General features: G+C 37.9%; 1 protein-coding gene and 1 non-coding gene across 3 annotated transcripts in view; both read right to left on the bottom strand.

Moving 5' to 3' along the window:
• Thada (THADA armadillo repeat containing) overlaps nt 1-21592 on the bottom strand; it is a 325608-nt gene that overhangs the window by 111576 nt on the left and 192440 nt on the right. The window lies entirely within an intron of this gene.
• LOC124963764 (small nucleolar RNA U109) lies at nt 8552-8686 on the bottom strand. Its single transcript, XR_007104802.1, has one exon. It is a non-coding gene; the product is annotated as a small nucleolar RNA U109 (small nucleolar RNA).

Below are 21592 nucleotides of genomic sequence, written 5' to 3'. Positions count from 1 at the left end.
TGAGATGGTAAATGACCAAAAGGTTTTTTAGTTAATCTCACCTGTTTTAAAAAGGTCCTTCTGTCCTACGGAAAATAGGTTGAAGGGGGAAAGAATAAGCAGAGAGGTCAGATGGGAGGCAAATGCAACTGACCAAGCCAAAGGTAAGCACTGGAAAAGAACAGCAAGCAGTGTGGAGAGAAGCACCTGACACCAGTAGATGAGAAACCACGCTAGAGAAAAGAGAGAGATCAAAACGTGATCCCCAGAGAGGCTGGGTGAAGGGTAGTGCTATTTACTGAGAACCAGAAGATCAGTGGAGGGCCAGGTTTGGGACTGCGCCAGGGGTGAAATTAAATGGAATTAGTTTACATTTACTCAGATGGATAGATACTGCTTCCTGACCTAATCAGGGTGTAAGGAAGATAATCTTTACTTCTATGAATTTTAACATTTATTGAAGAGCACAGCATACATCCTACATGGCGGAAAGTAGGGTCTACAGCCAGTGACCAAGGTGAATATTGTATACGGTAAAATTAGCACTGAATTATATTCAGAACAGTCAGAGACACTAAAGAGACAGTATAGCCCCAACCTCCATCTTGCTGTTAACTCCAGGGCACAAACTTACTGAGAGAGATGGGAATATTTAAACTGCTAATCCTTTTTCACCCTTTTATTTCTTAATTTGGTGCAGACTGAACTAATTAAATGGGTTCTATGCAATTCCAATAAATGCAAAATGAAATTAATTTCACTTAATAAGTAAAAATAGCAGCAAGCAAAAATTACTGTCTAGCAAACTGTACACAAAAACCTCGGGGGTTTCAGTAAAAGTTCTAAGAAAGGTGAGTGAAGATGGAAAGTTCACTGCCTGAAGAACATGGAACTTTAATAGGAAGACTAGAGAGGACCTGAAATTACATTCACATAATTAGTAATTTCCCTCTGTGACCACCTGGGTCTCCAATCTCCAAATACTTCTGCAGATGTTCAGACAATATAAGTGGAAAATGTAGGAGGTTTAACTATTTCAGTAGGATTGAGATATGAAGGTGGAGCAGAGAGGGGTTGGGATCTATGACACAATGGCAGAGTACAATTAGGAAAGCGAAAGTTTATATATAATACTTCCTAATGTTGGAAGAAATTGAGGTCAAGAGGCAAACCACCAAGGTTTCCAGTGAAGTTACCATCTAAGTAAAACAGAAAATGAAGATTCCCTACATTTCTATGAACAACAGTATGATGATTCCTAACAACATTTAAAACAGAATCACCACATGATCTAGCAGTACAGTGTCTAGGTATATTTCCAAAAGAATTAAAAATGGGGTCTTGAAGAGAGAGCTGTACACCCACATTCACAGCAGCATTTTTCTTAAGAGACAAAATATGGAAGCAACCCAAATATCCCATGATAGATGAACAAAATCTGGCACATACATACAAAGGAATATTATTCATCCTGAAAAAGGAAGAAAATTCCAACACACGCTACAAGGTAGATGAACTCTGAGAATATTATGTAAAGTGAAGCAAGCCAGTCACAAAAGGACAAATGCTACATGATTTCATTTATACAAGGTATTCAAGAGTAGGCCCGCACATAGGCGTGGAAGGCAGAAGGTTGAGGGCAGGAAGAAACAGGGAGTTGTTCAATGTGTGTAGTTTCAGTTCTATAAGATGAAATAAAGTTGTGGAGACTGGCTGCATAATAATAATATCAACAGATTTAACACTACTAAACCGTGCACTGAAAAATGGTTAGGACGGTAAATTTTATTTTATATGTATTTCACCACAATTAAACATTTAGAAAGTTTTTTTTTGGGGGGAGTACCAGAGATTGAATTGAGGGTCCAGGGGTGCTTAACCACTGCACTGAGCCACATCCCCAGTCCACCTATTTTCTAATTTTTAATTTTGAGATGGGTCTCACTAAATTGCTTGGGGCCCTGTTTAGTTGCTGAGGCTGGCTTTGAACTTGTGATCCTCCTGCACAGCCTTCTAAGTTACTGAGATTACAGGCATGTGCCACTGTGCCTGACCATTTAGAAAATTTTAAAAACATTCCCTACATTCAAGTCAACACAATTCAATATAATACTGTACTTGTATTATTTCTGAGATGTGTTTTGGATTCTCTATTTATAGAATGTGTCTATTAAAAAGCCTATGGATGAACTACATATTTACTTTAGATTAACCAACTGATACTTACTTAGTGCCTGCACTAAAGGCTCTTAGAACCCCATTTTGACTTCTTCTAATCCCTTACCAAAGAGAAAGAGAGAAAGGGAAGTTGGGAGAGAGAGGCGGGCAGGGAGGACACCTAGCTTTAGGTGCTGATTGTAAAGAACAATATCTATGACAAGCCAGAACAGTGCAGAAACGTGGGGAGGAATAATTCTCAAGTGATGTGGAGACACTGGAATGTCTGTGTGGATCACAAAGTTCTGTTCAATTGCTTTTCTAAAATCTACTGTTTTCCCAGCCTCTCTAGTATTATACTGGTGGTGGGGGTGCCAAATCTTAGTAAAAGTTAAAATAAAAAAAAAAGCCTCCATTGTTGATTTTAAAACAGTATTATGCTTAGATGTGGTAGATTCTTACCACCAGTGTGTCACCTGCATCGTCTTAAGGAGATACAAAAGTTCATTCTTATATCATATCCTAGCGCTGAGCCATCGACTTTACTTGCCATATAATATCTGCCTTCTCTCTGCTTACAGCTAAGAGCATTCTCAACATGTTCAGCCCTTTGCCTCCATCATCCCCATCCACACCACCTGTTATACCAGTTGATAACTTCTTTCCATTGACTTATGTTGAAGTCTGCTCAAAATTTTACAACTAAACTCACCACTTCAACTCAGTATCAAGGCATTTTTTCTGCTTTTCTCCATCCTCCCAACAGTCATTCAACCTAACACAATATGTCAGAAAACCTCCAGGCTCCAATCCTCTTACTTACTTTGCTAGTTCACTGTCTATAGCAAAGGGACCTCTTGAGAAGATGCTAGATACCCAGCTACAAAAGGGAAATAATATCTTCATCCTTTTTCTGTCTCTTGAGATGAAGATGTCAAAGGTCCAAGAGTTTATATGCACTGTTGACCTCCTTGATCTTCAGAAGATCTGTTGTAAACAATTATAACTATTTTTGTTATCTCTAGTCTCATTTCTCACAACTCTTACTTCATGCCCCTTGATCTTGACCATGAAAGATTATGTTGCTAAACTGCTCACTGTCTCCTGCTTCCTCCACTCCTGCCTTTGGAGAATCATGCCAGCTGCCCTTTAAACTTGGAAGAGTCTCCCCCTTGCAACTGCCAAGTTAATACCAGGAACTATTTCAAAAGCTTCCTCCTTATTCATGTCTCCCTGCCTGCTCACCACTTGAATGATCAGCAGCACACCCTCCCTAAAGCGGAATGAGTTTGGGTAGAAAGTAAGTGATGAAATGAAATCCAGAATACTTTTTGTCCACCAAATTGCTGGAACTTAGAAATGTCAGGGTTTTCAATAATTATTGCTCTTTTAACCTCAAAGGAAATTTCCTGCTGATATGTAATACTCATCATTTGGGGGAATCACTTGGGGGATAAATCTATTGTTCCCTGAACTTGACACAAGAATCGATTCTCTTATATTCATTTTGCACACTGAGTTCCTCTCTTTCACCCAACTTACCTGATCATAAGAATCACCTGCATTGCTCATGAATGAGGCAGATTCTGGGGTCCAAGCTCAGACTGCCACTGTAAAATCTCCAGGAGAGAAGCTTGGGACTTTGTATTTTAAATAGTACCCCAGGTAACACTTGCATTGGGGAAGTGGTGGCAACACTGACAACCTATCAGATCGTCTGTTTTTTGTCAGTGTCCTAAAAATCAGAGGCCTGGATCAATCATTTAGGCCACAAAGATTCTGCCTGCTCCCATCATGCTGAGAATGGACTCACAACTAATTTGCACTTGAAACCAATACTTTGTAAATCATACAGACTAATTTTTCTATATTGGGTCTGTTGACTATGTCTCCCCTGTCAAACTTTAAGGTTCCAGTGATGAATTTATGCTGTTTTATATCCTTCCAGTGTCTAATTAGTACAGTCCTGAGCGTTTACTTGGAACTCAATTAAAATCTTACTGATTGGTCAGTAAAGGCACCATCCAAAATTTTTTTTTGTTTTTTTTGTTTTTGCCTTGGGGATTAACCTAGGGGCTCTTAACCACTAAGCCACATCTCTAGCCATTTATGTCATGTTTATTCTATTTTATATTGAGACGGTCTCACTAAGTTGCTTGGTTAGGGCGCTGTGAAGTTGCTCAAGCTGGCTTTGAACTTGGGCTCCTTCTGCCTCAGCCTCCCAAGTCACTGGAATTATAGGCATGTGTACCATCACACTCAGCACACCATCCAACTTAAAAAAAAAGATTTAAAAACTCCTTATATTTTTCTTGGTAGTACTGGGGATGAAATCCTGAACTCTGCACATGCAAGGCACGGGCTATACCTTAAGTTACATTCCCAGCTCTGAGTACTACTGAATTCTTTCCTCACCATCAATTAGTAAAGAGAATGAGAATAAAAACTTAGGGTTTATGTCTTGGTCTGAAAGAATAAGACAATTATACAGCAATCTGCCCAGATTTCCAGAAATTATTGTTTTACACCTGGTCTGACTACCTAAATTTCTCCGAAGAGAGCAACTTCCTTTCATCCCTGTGGATTACTGCTCTGACCCTGTGCTTTTACCACCATCAGGCTATGGAGGTCTTGGTTAGTGGTTTGCATCTTATTGTGCATTGTAAAAATTCAAGCAGCAGGCCTGTTTTCAGGCAAGGACATAGTGGAACACTCTTCTCAGAAATGGACAGAAATTTCATGTGGAATACCACAAATGTTCAAGAATGCTTTTTCTGAAAGTACATTTATTGAAAACATGAAGACTGTTCTAGATTAAACATCAATGAATTAAATCAAACAAAAAGGAATGTAAAAAAGTAAAAGATCACCCGTATGGAATATACAAAAAATAGAGTTAAGCAAATGACAGGAAGTCGATTTATTCAAGAACACTAAAAACAAACGTTTCAATGGGGGTGTATCATAGCTATGTTCAATGTTACATTTTTCAAAAGGATAAAACCATTTTCTATTAAGTTAAAAGCTTCAAATGTAAATAATGAATAACCCATATGATGAGATTCATCCCCCAAACCCAGCAGACTGCAAAATCAATGCACAAATGAGGCTATTAATAAACTCTACTTCCCATCAACCTCAGCTTGATGTGAACTAACAATAACAAGTTAATGTTTTCCAGTAATCTTCACTGTGCCATTTAATTGCCAGTACTCAGGCCAAGGTAAACTCAACAGCAACAAAAGAACTAGCATCACCATCAAAGAACAAGATTAAGGAATACTACATTTCTGCTTTGAAGTGAATGCTGGAAAACATGCCCACAACACATTCTTTCTCAGTTCTGCACTTTCAAATGTGCCAAATATTCTATTAGTGATTTGAAGGTAGATTTTGAAAATATTCCTTTTTCTTTTAATTCATCATAAGCTTCGGTTTTGGAGAAACTTTTTAGATAAAGAATATCCTCTTCACAACTACTATAAAGAATAGAATCCCCAAATTATCAAACATAATTCCCTAACCCTTATCATCATTCCTAAAGTTCTTTTTACACTGAAATACAATTTCAAGTGCCAAATCTGAAATGTACAGCTTGATGAATTTTAATACCAATTACACTTGCAATAACCCAATAAATAATTCTATTACATAAGATTATTATATCACATTTGTTTTTAAAAGGACATGAAAATATTCTTTTGAATTGGCAACTAAATAACAGAATTCCCATAGTGGCTTAATATGTTAACAGTAGGTTCTCATTGTTCATAATATAAGAAATAGCAACACTTACTTTTGTAGAGAAAGGGAACAAATCTGCCTCTTTTTATTAAAAAATACCCAGGAAAAAAAGAAAGTGCTCTTATAAAAATGAAGAAATAAATAAATAAACAAAATGTGAACCTTCCACTAGAAAGAGGAAAGATCATCGACTCTGATCTTCAAACTCTTTTTGATTCTTTTTTTAATGCATTCCTGAATATATCAACTCCTTGGCAAACAAAATAAATTAAACTTTCACCCCAGCACCAAAAAAAAAACAAAAAAACTTCACAGTTTCTCTGACTAAAACTGTTTTACTGTCTATGGACTGAATTACTTCCGTCTGTTTGCCAAACCTCCACACACAATTTGGTCACTTAATTGCTAAGAGGGTCTGCTATCATTTCCCTTGTCTGGTGTGCTAAGAAATCACTTGTCATTTTGCAGCTATGTTTATGTGCTAACTTTTCCCATTGTTTAAATGCCACCCCCAACACAAGTCAGCAAAAGATTATAAAATCCAGGCCCAGCACACACAACTTATCCTGGATTTCTTTCTGATATGTTGCGATAACTCCACCCAAAGTGTTGGTTTTTTGTCACCACTCATCCAAACACATTTTCCCATCTTTTGGCTGCCTATTGTCACCTCCTCACAATATAAACTTCCTTGGTAGGCTACAGTGACTATGTGCTCAGTTAAACAAATGTACCCAAATATCTAAGAAACAGTAACACTTCCTGGATACAACAAAGTAATAGGGAATAAAATAAACATGAATGGACAAGAAATCTATTTAACAAAATAAAATCTATTAAATATGTTTAAAAAGTAAGTTTTAAAGAGCTGATAGTCTGTTACTTAAATATGGTTGGTCCATAAACTAAAATGAGGGGCTGGAGGTGTAGCTCAGTGGGAGAACATGTGCTTAGCATGCAGGAGGTCCTGGGTTCAGTCCTTAGCACCAAACAGAACATTAAAAAACAAAAATGAACAAACAAACAAACAAAACAAATGCCTGTCAGGTAGTGTTTTTGTTCTGAAAATTCATTTATAATGAGTAGCATGGATGACGGTAAACTCTTTTGCAGTTCCAATATCTAAATTACAACAATAAAACAAAACCCTAAAACAGTAAAATTCAAATTAATGAGATTTCTTCTTTAATCTAGAAAAATCTCACTCCTTTTAATGATGTAAGAACTGAAGAGGTCATTAAACCTGGAGTTCTAAGGTCAGGGGTTTCTACCCTTGGAGAACTTGGATTATAGGGTGTGAAGGTCCCCAAAGTTCCACCAAATCAATAGCCAACAGAGGGGTCTCTACAACTTGAGTTCTCCTTTTCTGCTCAGCAACATTCCTGTTTCATGTCACCAGAAAGAAAACAGGCCATCTAAACTATTTCAAAGTGGTCAAGAGTTCAACCACCAAGAGAAAAAAGTAGAGCACTAGTCTAATACGTACTTAAACTCCCCATTCTAGACACGCTTATTTCTAATGCTACCAATAGACAAGCAGAGGAAAAGAAGAAAATATTATCACATCCTTGAATTACTCAAAATAGCATTAATCTAATTCATTCACTCAGCAATCCTATGTTGTGTTTAAAGTTAAATGCCATGTGAACATACAAAAGAATCATGAAAACTTTACACAATTATTTAATAGACAATATATAATTTCTAAATTACAAATGATTCAAGAATTAAAATGGTGAGAATATAGCTCAGTTGGTAGAGCACTTGCCTAACATGCAGTGAGGCCCTGGGTTCAAGCTTCAGCACCACACAAAAAAGTTAATTAATTAATTAAAAAAATTAAAAAGGCCAACAGTTTCAGTATTCCTATAAAAACTTTAAACTTCAACAAGACTAATGGGGCTGGGCATGATGGCACATACCTGTAATTCACAAGAAATCAATTTTAAACAAAAATTAAGTTTTAAAGATATTTATTACTTAAATATGGTTGGGTACCTAAAGTAAAACAAATCAGAAGCAACTTGGGAAGCTGAGGCAGAAGGAGTGCAAGCTCCAGGCTTAGCATTCCTTAGCCAAAGAAGGTAGGGGGAGGGGCTGCAATATAGCTTAGAGACAATATGCCCCTGCACTTTAACCCCAGTCCTGCAATAAAACAAAATAAAGTAAAATTAATTAAATAAATAAATAAAAAGATTAATGGGGGGGCCTAGGAGTGTAGCTCAGCAGGATAGTACCTGCCTAGCCTGCACAAAAGGCCCTGGGTTCAATTCCAGCACCACAAAACAAACAACAGACTAATGGAACTGCGCCCGTCTTCTCCTCTCTCTCTCTTTGGTACTGAGGGACCTGAACCCAGGAACACTTTACCACTAAGCTACTTCCTTAGCTCTTTTAATTTTTTATTTTGAGACACGGTCTCACTAAGTTTGCTCAGAACCTTGCTAAATTGCTAAAGCTGGCCTCAAACTTGTGCGCCTTCTGACTCAGCCTCCCAAGTCACTAGGATTACAGGTATAAGCTACCATGCCTGGCCTGCTTACTCTCTTGATGCAACTTATTATTTACATCCAGTAATTTCTATTTTACATCTAAAATTATCTGTTAGTAATTGACTAGGTTTAAAATCCTACTGTGAATTACCACTGTGAAAATTTTGTTTTGTTTTTCTTTATGTAGGAGAAATATACTACCACTCAACCTCTACTGTAAGGCTGGCAGCCCTGAAAACTCATTTGTTAATGTAGCATGTTATGGAAGCATTTCTGCCCCTGAGGGAATAAGGGGCAGACATTTCCACATGCAATATTATGAACATTTTGAATTATTTCCTTTTGGGCAAGCAAGTCAGGTAAATACTATATGTAGCTCTATGCTGATATTTGTGTATTTAATGCAATAGCATATTTACTACTTAATTATATGTTTGAGACATTTTCTTGGAGGTGGAGATATTGAGGATTGAACCCAGAGGGCCTTTACCACTGAACTATATCCCCAGCTCTTTTGATTTTTTTATTCTGAGACAGGCTCTTGTTAAGTTGTTTAAGGCTTCACTAAGTTGCTGAGGTTGGCCCGGAACTTGGGCCTCAGCCTCACAAGTCGCTAGGATTACAGGCTTGCACCACCAGGCCCAGTGCATTATGAAATCATTGGCAAAAGGAACATTTCAGAGCATGTGATCCAGCTATCACTGTCGCTTGCAGCGTAGGTGGGTGGGCTTACAAATATGCTCATGATACACAGTGCGTGTACATGCACACACAATCTTATGTCACAGTCTGTTATAGCACCTCACCTAAGATCCTGCATTAGATGTGATACAGAGACTACTTCCTCCTCCATACTTTTTTTTTCAGGGCAGCTTCTGATGACTATAACTTGGGTACTGTTTACCAGGATCATCCTTTTCTTGAAGGATGAAAACAGGTGCTGTGCCTACTTAAAATGTTTCTTCATCTCTTCCAAACTATTAAGACATTTCTTACTGAAGTTTAGGTGAAAAGATGAATGAGTGTAAATGACTTAATTAATTAATAAGAGAACTAGTAATATGTTTCCTAATAATGCCAAGTTGATTCAATGTTGGAAAAACTCAATGTAATTCACCATATTAGCCCATCAAAAGAGAAAAAATATGGGGCTAGGGATGTGGCTCAGTGGTAAAGCACTTGCCCTGCATGCATGAGGTCCTAGGTTTGATCCCCAGCATGGGAAAAACAAACACACACGCACACACACACGCGCGCACACACACACACACACACACACACACGTATATATTTATACTCACGCCTATATACACATATGATCACTTCACTAGATATAGAAAAATGATGAAATTCAACATCTATTCATGATTAAAATTCTCAATAAACTATAAACAGAAGGAAAGCTCATAATAGATATGAAAAAAATACAACAAATATCATATGTATTGATGAAAGATTGAATGTTTTCTCCTTATACTGGGAAAAGGTAAGAATGTCCATTCTCACTATTCTTATTCAACATTATATTGGAGGTCCTAAACAGTGCAATATGACAAGAAAAAGAAATAGAAGACATACAATTGGAAAAAACAAAACTGCTTTTATTCAGAGATCATATATCTATGTAATAAAACTTTCAAGAATCAGTTTTAGAAAGATACTGGAATTAATAAGTTTAACAAGGTCATAATATAAAGTCTATATAAGAAAATTAGCTATATTCCCTCTTATAATATCAATGGACATTTGGGATTTAAAATAAAAAATCAGTATCATTTCTAATAACATTGAAACCATGAAATATTATGGATTAAATCTAACAAAATATGTATAAAATTCATCATCTAAGGATTGTTTCAACAAGTAGTCAACAAATTTTTTCTAAAAGGACTGGAGAGTAAATATTATAGGACAGGTCATACTGTCCATCTTGCAACTACTCAAAACTGCCATTAAGGAGTAAAAGCAGTCATAGAAAACATGTAAACAAATACATATAGTTTTGTTTCAATAAAACTATATACAAAAACAGGAGACAAGTTAGATTTGGCTTGCAGAGCACAGCTTGCCAACCTCTGTTCTAGGATAATGCATTTAAAACATCTCACTGTCTGCTACTGATTAAAGGTTCCAGTGAAGTTACTTATGAACTTGTAGGATTTTGTGAGGTAGAGATATAAGCCATTTTTATCCAGTGGAACAGGTATCTCCAAAGAGCTATGATCTGTTGAATACTGAATACCATTTTACATCTAACTCAGTAATCTTATCCTAATATTCCTGTTAAATTGTCTATACCTGGTTTTTCAGATGTTCTTTGAATTGATCATAACATTTTTCTGGTTCCCTTATTGAATATTGACTAAAATCTTTTACACATGTTCATTTTATATTTGAGAGTGATGATTTTATTTGTATGAAAATTATACTCTAACAATGTCAATTCTCCCCCAAATTGCTCCACAGATTTAACACAATTTGTCTCTTATAATTTATTCTTTCATGTGAATTTTGGAATTGTACTGTGAAATTATTTTTAAATGAAAAAAATTAAAATTTTTATTAGAAATGCATTAAACCCTTTTTTAATTTGGAGAAAATTGACAATTGAATCGCTATTAATATTTAATTAATATTAATTACCTGCAGTATTTATTGAATATCCAAGAGAATCAATGGAAAATATATTACAAAAGATCTTGATAAATGATACTATTGTAAATGAGAAGCGATAATGTACAGCCTAATAGAGAAGTTAAGAGAAGAGGTTCTGAAACCCTGAATCTAGCTGTATAACTTTGTACAAGTTACTTAATCCTTCTGGGCCTCAGTTTCCTTATTATTAAATAGTACTATTCACTCTTTAGATTTAGGATGAAGATTCAATGAGCAAATATATATCAGTGCACGTAACTGACATAGAGTGTGACACAAGTGATGACTAATAGAATTATCACAAAGTGAATATACACAAGTCAACTACTGTCAAAAGGAAGCAAAAGTCATAAGATACAACATGGTAAAAGTACCCACTGATAACAAGAAATATAAAAAGAGAAATATGCATTCTACACAAAGAAAAATGTAAAATGTAATGCAACTGATGAACATAAAAGAAGATAAATGGAAAGTCATACCACTTTCTTAAATAGGACAACAGCATAATAAAGATGTTATATGGGGCTGGGGTTGTGGGCTCAGTGGTAAAGGGCTCAGCTACCACACGTGAGGCCCTGGGTTCAATCCTCAGCATCACATAAAAATAAAATAAAGGTATTGTGTCCACCTACAACTAAAAATATATATATGAAAAAAGATGTTATGTATAGTTAATAAGTTAATGTATAAATTCAATGTATTAATTTATTTTTTACTACTTTTTCTTTTTTTTGCAGTGGTGGGGATTGAACCTAGGGTCTTCTGCTTGGGAGGCAAGTACTCTACCAGCTGAGCTATATCCCCAGTCCCTTGTATTAATTTAATCATGATAAAAAAGAAAAACTCCAACAGAACTGAGGTTTGGGATTAGACAAGTTGATTTAAAGTCCAGAAGGTACTAGAAAAGAAAAATAATCAGGGAGAATTAATTTCCACCAAATTATAAAACATAAAGCTACTGTGAGCAACTGATACATGAAGAGACAAGCTCCTCTAATGGAAGAGAAAAAAAAAATCTAGAGAACAAGTGCAATTACATTCTGAAATTCAGTGTAAGATTATGAGAGCCTTTCAATCAGAGGATACAAGATTTATTTTCCAATAAATGATCACAGGATCAAAAAGCCCTCCGTACAATAGCTGTCCATTGATTTATTTTTTATTCCCCTCTATATTAAGTAATGTTCATATTATTATTTTTAACTTGTCATAATTATAAATAAGTTACCATTTACTAAGGAAATGTACCAAACCAGTCACTATACTGGGAATTTGTACATATAATAACAACTCGACTCCTTATATCAACCCGGCAAATTATGTGTTCTCCTTATTTTGCAGACGGGCAAACTTCAGTTCAGAGTTTGGATGACTTGCCCTAGGTCAAATATCTAGAAAATGGGGATGAGAACATCACATCCAGGTCTGCCTGGCTCCAAAACCTTTTCCCACTATACTATCCTCTATCCAGTTTGTTGACAAAAACTCTACAAATGGAGCAACAAAAACAGCACCAGATTACAGACTGTACATTCCAAGCAGGAATGAAGTAACTATAATAAAACACAGTATATTCTTTATTGGCTTTTAAATTTTAAAATGGTAAATATACTTAGGGTCCCTCTCTGACTTATACTTCATCAGGGTAGCTTTTTGGCATTTCAATTCCTGGAAGACATTCCAGATGAATCTATGTTATATGAAATTCTTTCCAAAAGAAGAGAGTTAATGTGAAGTCAGCATGAACTTCAACAAAATTTTTTACCAAGGAAAATTCTGTAACTGTTTTCCTTTTCTATACACGAGGTTGCAATGTGGGAAACTAAATATCTGTATGCCAAAATAATATAATGCTGGTTATTCTGACTTCCCTCTGGTGGGCAGTAAACCTCCTGAACTTCTATTTTTGGAAATTGAGGTGTCCCTTTAATCCTGTTATAGAACTGCTGACGGTGGTAAGACAGCACAGGCCAATCGGCCCAGAGCCTGTACCAGGAAGGTCTCCAAGAAAAGGAAGAAAACAAAGTACAAGCAAGCACAAAAGGCATTCTGCAAGAGAATTTTGTGAAATCAGTGTCAGTGTTCACAACCCAACACAAGAAACACCACCTCAGTGAAAGCCATTTTAGTCTGAAAGGGGCCCTGAAGCCAGATGAACATGTGAAGCCCTCAGAGCCAATATTTACAGAATGGTTAAAATCGTACCTGTGGAAAACAGAATGGCCCTTCTCTATGTCTATCCTCTCTTAAGAATTCCGCACATAGCCAGCAAACGCTCTCCTGCTTTATTTGGAGTGCAAAGATACACTTCAGAAAGCACACACCTTCCTCCTGTTTTGCTACATTTAGACCATCAGGGTACAGGTACTGTTGCATACACCCCAGAAAGTGTTCCTCAAGTAGCTGAGACAATAAAGCTAACACCTAAAACACACGTGAAAATCACTGCTTTTCTAAAATGGTCTCCAGTTAGCTCAATTCATTTTTAAAGTTCTCTTGATTCTAGAGCTGAAATCAGAACTAAGGTTCCTTTCCCAAATTAAATTTGGTGTTAGAGATTTACTAGAGTGCCCTCAGATGATAAGAACCCTCTAAATGTTCAGCCTCAGTTACTGAAGGCTACATGTTACTGGAACACAGCCTGATCCTGTCTCAGAAGCAAAACAACTTAACACTTGCTTGGAGTCAACCTTGAGGACTCTGTGGCTACTTGACTGACTGAGGTCCAAATGCCACATTCGAATGAAGAGGCTTTGACAATCTGATACACACAGCATGCTACTTCTACCCTGACCACTCGAAGGGAGAAGACTAGAAAGTATGTTGTGCTAGAAAAAGAACTTATCATGAGAATTAAGATTCATGGATTCTGGCCCTAACTACTCATGTGACTTCACCTTTAGCAAACCCTGCTTGTGCCCTACTTGTGCTAGACACTGAGAATTTAAGAGTTGAGTGGTCACTGTCAGGAGCCTTAAGTTAGGTCTCCAAAGATGTTTTTTCTCATTCACGGAGTCCACAGCTGAAAGGCCACCTATGAGTTCAATACTCTATGATTGGAGTGGAATCACGTGGAAGACAGAGAGGTTGGCAGTGCTGAGTCCGCATAAACACAGCATCTCCATTGAGCTACCTGGTAGAGGAGTTGAAAATGCCTTTGGCAAAACCGTGAACCATTCAGAACTGTTGAGGGTCTGCAAAATGGCCCTCTCCTACCCAAATATTTAACATGCACTCATATGTACCACTACCACAGGCCCTGAGGGATTTGGAAATTGAGTCAAGAATGCTCAACTGAGGTTTTCCCCTGTCGCTTTAAACACAAATAAATGATACCTTTTAAAAAGAAAAAAAAAAATGCATTAAATATGCACAGCTCAAAAGCATGAAAGAAAATCTCCAAGTGCCAGATACAAAAAAGGAACTAGGAGCCACAGCAGAGAGTGATGGACAAGGTAGATCCTGAGCTGTGAGCACACAAAGCTTGCTGCCACGAATAACTGCTCTATTCCCCAGAAAATGCCATCGACTGACCAGAGGCCATGGCAAGGAATCCAGTTACCCTTTGGGCCAGAGGTGGATAACTGGTTTCTCATGTACAATCTGAATTCCAGGTTTGAGAGGGGAATATGCAGTAAGAAACAACAAATCAGCGTAACATCGGACTTGACCTGTGAAATCTTCAGGGAAGGCCCTAAAAGATTAAAGGCAGCACCACCCAGAACTGCCTCCATCTGCCAGTGCACAAGAAGTGCCGACGAAAGCAGCCCTTGGAGATGAGCTAAAAAGCAACTACAACCCTTGGGAAAGGCAGCAGACAGATCAGGCAGAATTCGTGCTCTGGAAACAGCAGAAAACAACTGGGAAGGACTACAGAATAAATGAGTTTAGAAGAGTCAACGATTATGGAAGAAATGAAAGCCATTAGCAAAATCGGAATTATCTTGAGGAAATAAGAGGCACATTTGGGGGAAAAAGTCCAGGTATGGAAAAAAAATCCCTTCGCTGCAGTTGTCGATGTCTAGTGACACAGGTAAGTGAAAACTAGCGGACTGTCATAGATCAGAGGAATCTATGGAGATATGACAACTAAATGCAATGATCCTGGAACAGGAAAAGGATATTAGATGAAAATCAGTTAAAACAAAATGTGTGGAGTTGAGTTAACAGCATGTACCAATCACTTCCTTTATTGCAACAAATGTTAAAATGATAATATAAGATGGTCACAGTAGGAAAACTGAGTGAGAGGTATACAGAAACCTTCTGTACCATCTTTGCAAACTTGTAGTTACATCTAAAACTATTCTAAAGTAAAACGTTTATTTAAAAAGAGACAGTGACTATCAGACTGTATACAGAAACAAAACCAGATATATGCTGTTTATAAGAGACAACCAAAATGAAAACTTAATGAGAAAGAAGAAATGAACATAAAAAGATGAAAAAATATATCAAGAAATATTAAGCAGAAGAGTTGGTTTACAAGTGAATTTTAAAATGACCAGATTCATTGTGACCAATGCAGTGATATCCAAAGTTTAACTTCTGAAATGGATGTGTGGTCGGGAATTGTGTACATCTCCATTCAGGCTTCCTTCTACTCTATTCCAGGCTTCCTTCAGGAGCAATAGTAAAAATTAGAGAAGCATCAAAGGGAGAAAGTGAGGACCAGGGGAAATTAACAAAGTACATCACACATTGACCCAGAATAGACAAAATAATGATCATAAAGGCATGCACACAGAATACTATGATCCTCCTCCTTTAATGAGGCTGTGAAGAGCCCACCACTGCTCAGGGGTTATAGGTAGAAAGGGACTGGTATTAACTTTCTTTAGAAATTTTCAATTATACCCTTTGGGTTGGTGGGTGTGGATTATATTACATCACTAATTCATTCTCAGAGTTTCCTTTGAAGAATATGAGCTCGTATTTGTAGGACCTTAATCTTAAATGTACACAAACACACACAAAATCATGAATTTTAATATAAATTACTACCTTGTACCTCTGTTCTCTAAATATACATCAGAAAATAAGACCTGATGACTATTTAAATTTCCTCTCAAATAAAGTGTCAGTGAACACTGCTTTTCAGTCTAAGAATGGTTTTGGTAATTGGACAAGTATGTATCTCACGTATTTGAAAAAAAATCAATTAGAAAGCAGTAAACTGATACTACATTTCAGAAACATGTTAAGATATAAAAATTGCTATATATCCTGTAACCCAAGAAGAAAGGAAAGACATAAAGCCTACCTGCTATAAATGAACTTAAACTAACATGTAAAACCTGTCTTACTGTCTACAAGTAAAGAATTTTTAAAGGCTTAAGCAGTGAATGGGGGGGAAAAGTCAAACAGCACATGCAAGAGATCAGTTAATTACACTGATCTCTTTGAAGATTAACAAAGGTGATGGAATTTTCTGGCACTTGTAAACTCTTCAAAGTCACAATAAAAAAAACCTGTTAAATCCATTTGATATAAAAAATAACTCCAAGCAAACAATTTTAGGCCCCTTTTTAGAAATATGATTCTCAGGAAGTTAATGAAAAATATCCCCTCTCACCAGAAATTCCACTTTACAGAGATTTTAAAAAGGCATCCCAAATAGGAAAATGACCAAGTTTCTCCTGAACACAGAATCACCTATTCAATATGAGCACAGCTGGGTATTAAAACATCCAATAGCTGTATACACCCAACCACTGCTCCAATCCAAGCATATAACACATATCACATTCATTAATAAGAAAAAAAAAAGTGAAGGGTGAAGGAGGAAGGCAAGAGTCCTCTTTTGAGAATCAAGTCACAAACTTACTACTGGTTTACTAGACATTTTCAGATATAACCCATCCAACATTTAGAATTAAAAATAAAATCAATGTGATTATCATTGTCACCATGTATTTTTAGCAACCTTATCCAGATTTATTCACTAGTTTCCTTTTTGAGGTCTAAAACTGGGAATCTGGAGAAAGCTTTGTATTTTACTCAAAGTTCAAATTTTGATGTCATGGGTTAAGTTTTCAGCAGAACCCCTGTTCTTAGAGAAGACTCCTCACAGCCTTCTTGCCCCTACCAAGGAAAGGCTCAAAGAAATAGACAACAATTACACCCAGCAACACACCGGTGTTTCAAATACAAGAAGTGAGAAAATTCTAATTGTGTGTTATTTTCCAAAGTTCCCCTAAGTAAACAGGGCCTAGAATTTTACTATGCTCCAGAGTCTGAGGAGGGCAGAACAAAGTTTCAACTCTGCATTATGCAAGTGCATTCGAGACAGGTTAGGACAGGACATGAAGCAAACTCCAAGCAGCTATGATTTTAGAAGAAAGCTTCCACATTCACAGCATTAGGGTGAGGAGAGCAGCAGGAGGAGGAGGGGGAGGGAGAGGGATAAAGGAAGGCAGTGAGCTCCCTGGAGCTTGAGCACCCCCAGCAGAACTTACTTGTGATTTCCAGTCTGAGTTTTCCATCTCATCCTATTCACCTGCTTTTACCGGTGGCTCCTTGTACCCTGTTGAGCCACAACTTGTCCCTGGGTCAAGAATGGTTTCTTTCATGGCCATGTTTTTTTTTTTTTTTAGTATTTTTAAGTTGTAGATGGACACAAGACCTTCATTATACCTTTATTTTATCTATTTATTTTTATTTGGTGCTGAGGATCGAACTCAGTGCCTCACATGTGCCAGGCAAGTGGTCTACCACTGAGCCACAATCCCAGCCCCGTCATGGGTATTTTTTAAAAAACTATATCACACCTCACCCCACAGAAGGATGGAGAAAATCAATCCATAGTACCATGGAACAAAGGTTCTCAAGAGGAGGCAATTTTGCCCTGCAGGGAACCTGTGGAAATACATGGAGACATTTTTGTTGTTGTTGTCACAAAGCAGGGGGTGGGGCTACTACTGTCATCTAGTGAGGAGATGCTACCAAACACACAACACCCAGAGTTAGCCACCCACAACACTGAATGGCAAGAGTGCTGAGAACCTGCTATAGAAGGTCATGGTGAAGGAGATGGAGATATACACTACAAAGAAATATAAGACTGTCACAACAATAATATGGTTTGGAATAGGAAAGGAGTTTTAGTACTTATTTAAAACTTTCTTTAGGCCCATGTGCTAATTTTACTTCAGTCATCTAGGTGGCTGCCAAATTACCTGGCTGCCAATTCCTTGGCTATCCTGTACCACAGTACTTTGAAATGACCAATCAGGTCCTTAAGAACTGGAATATACTGGGTGCCCTAAATAAGACAAGCATTATGGAACAAGTACGTACATTTGGAAATCTCAAAAATGCTACACCGATAAAAACAATGAGATATTACTCTTTGGCTGTTAGAATATGCTAAAATCATGCAACACATAATATTTTGTTATATTTTCACTGGATGGGTAATCACCAAACAAATCCCATCACACACCATCAGACATTTATTTTATTGGGGATTCTAGGAACTGAGAAGACTGACAGTGCACACACAGCGTGGTGCTTGACTCTGTTGTGTTTTTAAAGGACATTCTGAATTATCTCAAGTCATAAAAGTCTCAAACAATAAGAATGAGATGGCTAAGAGGGCACGGAAAGCAAGCCCTCTGAAGATGAAAAAGAAACCTGGAAAAGTGCTAGATTAATCTATCCAGGAGGATCCTGTATCTCCTTCTACTTTATGAACTTCAAACTTCCCCCCTGGAACGGTAAAAAAGAGTCCTTTGTCCAAGACAGTGTGACAGTGTTCCTTTCCTGATTCATCAAGTTTCTGAAGGGGTCTGAGGGACAGGATGTAATTCAAAACAAAACAGGTGCAAGGAATAACAATCTGATAGGCAGGAACTCTGCTCTTAAAAGTTTGAGCTTATCTTGGCTCTTATGATCTTTAATATGATCTTCAGAAAGGCAGGGAACATGTTGACTGAACAGAGGAACCTTTTTGTGACACATGTTAACACATGAAGTCAAGTGCTGAAAACTGACTTACCTACTCAGACATCAATGGAAATCCTCACATTTTGCAGTATTATTTTGGTACAACATTAATTTTCCTAAAACATGTTTTTGGATCACAGAACCCTCCCAAACAGCAGTGAAAGTAATGGATGGGTGGTAGTGGAGGCAGCAGAAAGGGTTAATAATAGCAACCAGTAATTTACTGAGTACTTACTATATGCCTGAGATCTCATTCAATCATCTCATTCACCACGTGAAGTTTTGTTTTCCATTTACAGAGGAAGACGTCAAGGCACAGAAACTCAGTAACTCACCCAAATACAGCTAGTTAGCAGCAGAGATGGAATCTATACAAACATGAACTGGTTACAGAATCTGCTCCAAAAAATGAGCTCTTTGAGCACATGCTCCCGGCTCTTAAGCACTTTTTAGTTTAGAAATTGCAGACTGCTCTACCAACAGGAACTTTGTATGTTTTATGTAACATATTACTTAACAGTATGAAATTTTTAAAAAAAGAAAATGCTAGCATAGTCTCCCACATACATGGCCATCTTTTGTACCCACTTTCATGCCACAGGCATGCAGTAGGCTGTATGGCCTGGCATTTGTGGTCTCTCATATGTTGACCTGCAGCCACGTTCCAACTGCATATCCTGCTCTCCCCAGCACACTCCCAGATCTGTAAGACTGGTTTGCTCATGGCCCCCTACAAACACTTCCTGATGTCTTTTTTTTGGGGAGCGGGGGTACCAGGGATTGAACCCAGGGGAGCTTAACCACTGGGCTATATTCGAGTCATTTTTTCATATTTTTCTTTAAAGTCAGGGTCTCAATGAGTTGCTTAGGTCCTTGCTAAGCTGCTAAAACTGGCTTTGAACCCCCAATCTCCTGCCTGTCTCCCAAGTCTCTGGGATTATAGGTATGCGCCACTGTACCCAGCTCCTGATGTCCTCCTGTGCCTTGGCTCACACCAAGTCCCTTGTCTCAGCAACAGGATATAGTGTAAAGGTTTATCCCAGGACCCAATGTCCTCATGAAGCCTTCCTGGGCTCACTTCTCAGATGTGTGATTGTGGCTGTGTGCTCAGTGTCGACAGTTAATTTTCCATAGCAGCTCACAAGCTTCTGGAGGGTAGAGAACATGTTATAAATTAACTTCTCTTTGTATCCTCCATGGCACCTAGTACAGCATTATGCCTTAATTACCACCCAGTAACTATCTGCTAAATAAAAGCATAAACCACATTTACTCTGCATCTCTCAGGTCTAGGTAAAAGAGTTAAGATACAGGTCATGTTGGAAAGCAGAGGAAGTGATGTGATGGGTACTTCCCTTTTTGCCCCAGCTCATTGGAAGACAGATCTGACTCACTGTGACCAAGAGGGAAAGACCTTGAGAGAGGCACCAAGAATACTGGTCCCTGGAGCACTGGGCCTTCATTTTAGAGAGTTCTTGAGTTTTGAAAGTAATGGTGTCCTCCCTGGTCTTGTTCAACCCTACCTGCTAGCACTTCTCTATGGGTAAAGACAGTCTCCAATACACGTTCAGCATACCTGCTTGCAGACATCCAAAACCGACATAATTTCAGGAGAAAAGATATCTACCCTCCTGAAATTTTCCCTTGTCTTTTGGTGGAATTTTCTCAGAATTTATCTTTTCAACAGTGACCATTCTTATTCCTCATTTAACCCTGCCGTCCGCCCTCTTCTTCTACTCATTCCTCAGTCTTCTTACCATCTTAAACTTCTTGTCCTCAGCAACTGTTACCTTCTAACAAACTATATAATTTACCTATTATATTTACTATAAAAAATTCTAGGAATTTTTATCATATCATCATTTCTTATTATCTGTCTCCCTGTTGCTAAAATGGGAGCAGTGATCTTGAGAGCAAGGATCTGCCTCTAGTTCTCTGATATATTCCAAGTTAGAATGGTCGTTGGCACATAGCTGGTGTCAACCAACAGTTGCTGAACAAGTAAATAAACAGATGATGTCAACTTCCATTGTACTCCACGCCCTGAGGGCCCCAAGAGTGAGTTATTCTACCCTGAGAATATTCTTTTCCTCGTCCAGAGAAGCAGCACAGGACAGTGCTCAAGTGTACAAGCTCAAGGGCATCAAATAGTGCTACGAGTAAATCTCAGCTCTACTTTCTACTGATCATCCTTGAAATTCTAGAGACATCTTCACCTCATTTTTCACACCTGTGACATGGGAACAGCACCCATCTTGCAAAGAACCTCTGCAGGTACTCAGTAGTTCATGCCCTGCACCGTGTGGCACACACACACACACACACACACACACACACACACTCTTGACAAAAGGGGAAAACATTCTTTCACTGTTCCTTCCTCTGCTCTAACCCTGAAGAGTAACAAAGGGCTGGGGAACATAGGCCGGCCATTCTCTAGGTTCCACCCTTGCCTGATGCCCTGAGTTCAGAGCATAGCAAAACAATGGAAGGGCACCACCAGGTGAACAACGGTCACACAGGAAGGCCAATGCTTGGGAAGCTGGCAGCTAAGAGCTGTCTCCAACACCCCCGGAAAGCTCCCCAAGTAACACATGCAGAATAAAAGCTTTGGG

This window comes from Sciurus carolinensis, chromosome 13 (genome assembly GCF_902686445.1).
Source record: "Sciurus carolinensis chromosome 13, mSciCar1.2, whole genome shotgun sequence".
Taxonomy (NCBI): Eukaryota; Metazoa; Chordata; class Mammalia; order Rodentia; family Sciuridae; genus Sciurus; species Sciurus carolinensis.
The sequence above is the reverse complement of the archived record's forward strand: the minus strand, read 5'-3'. Positions and strand labels throughout refer to the sequence as shown.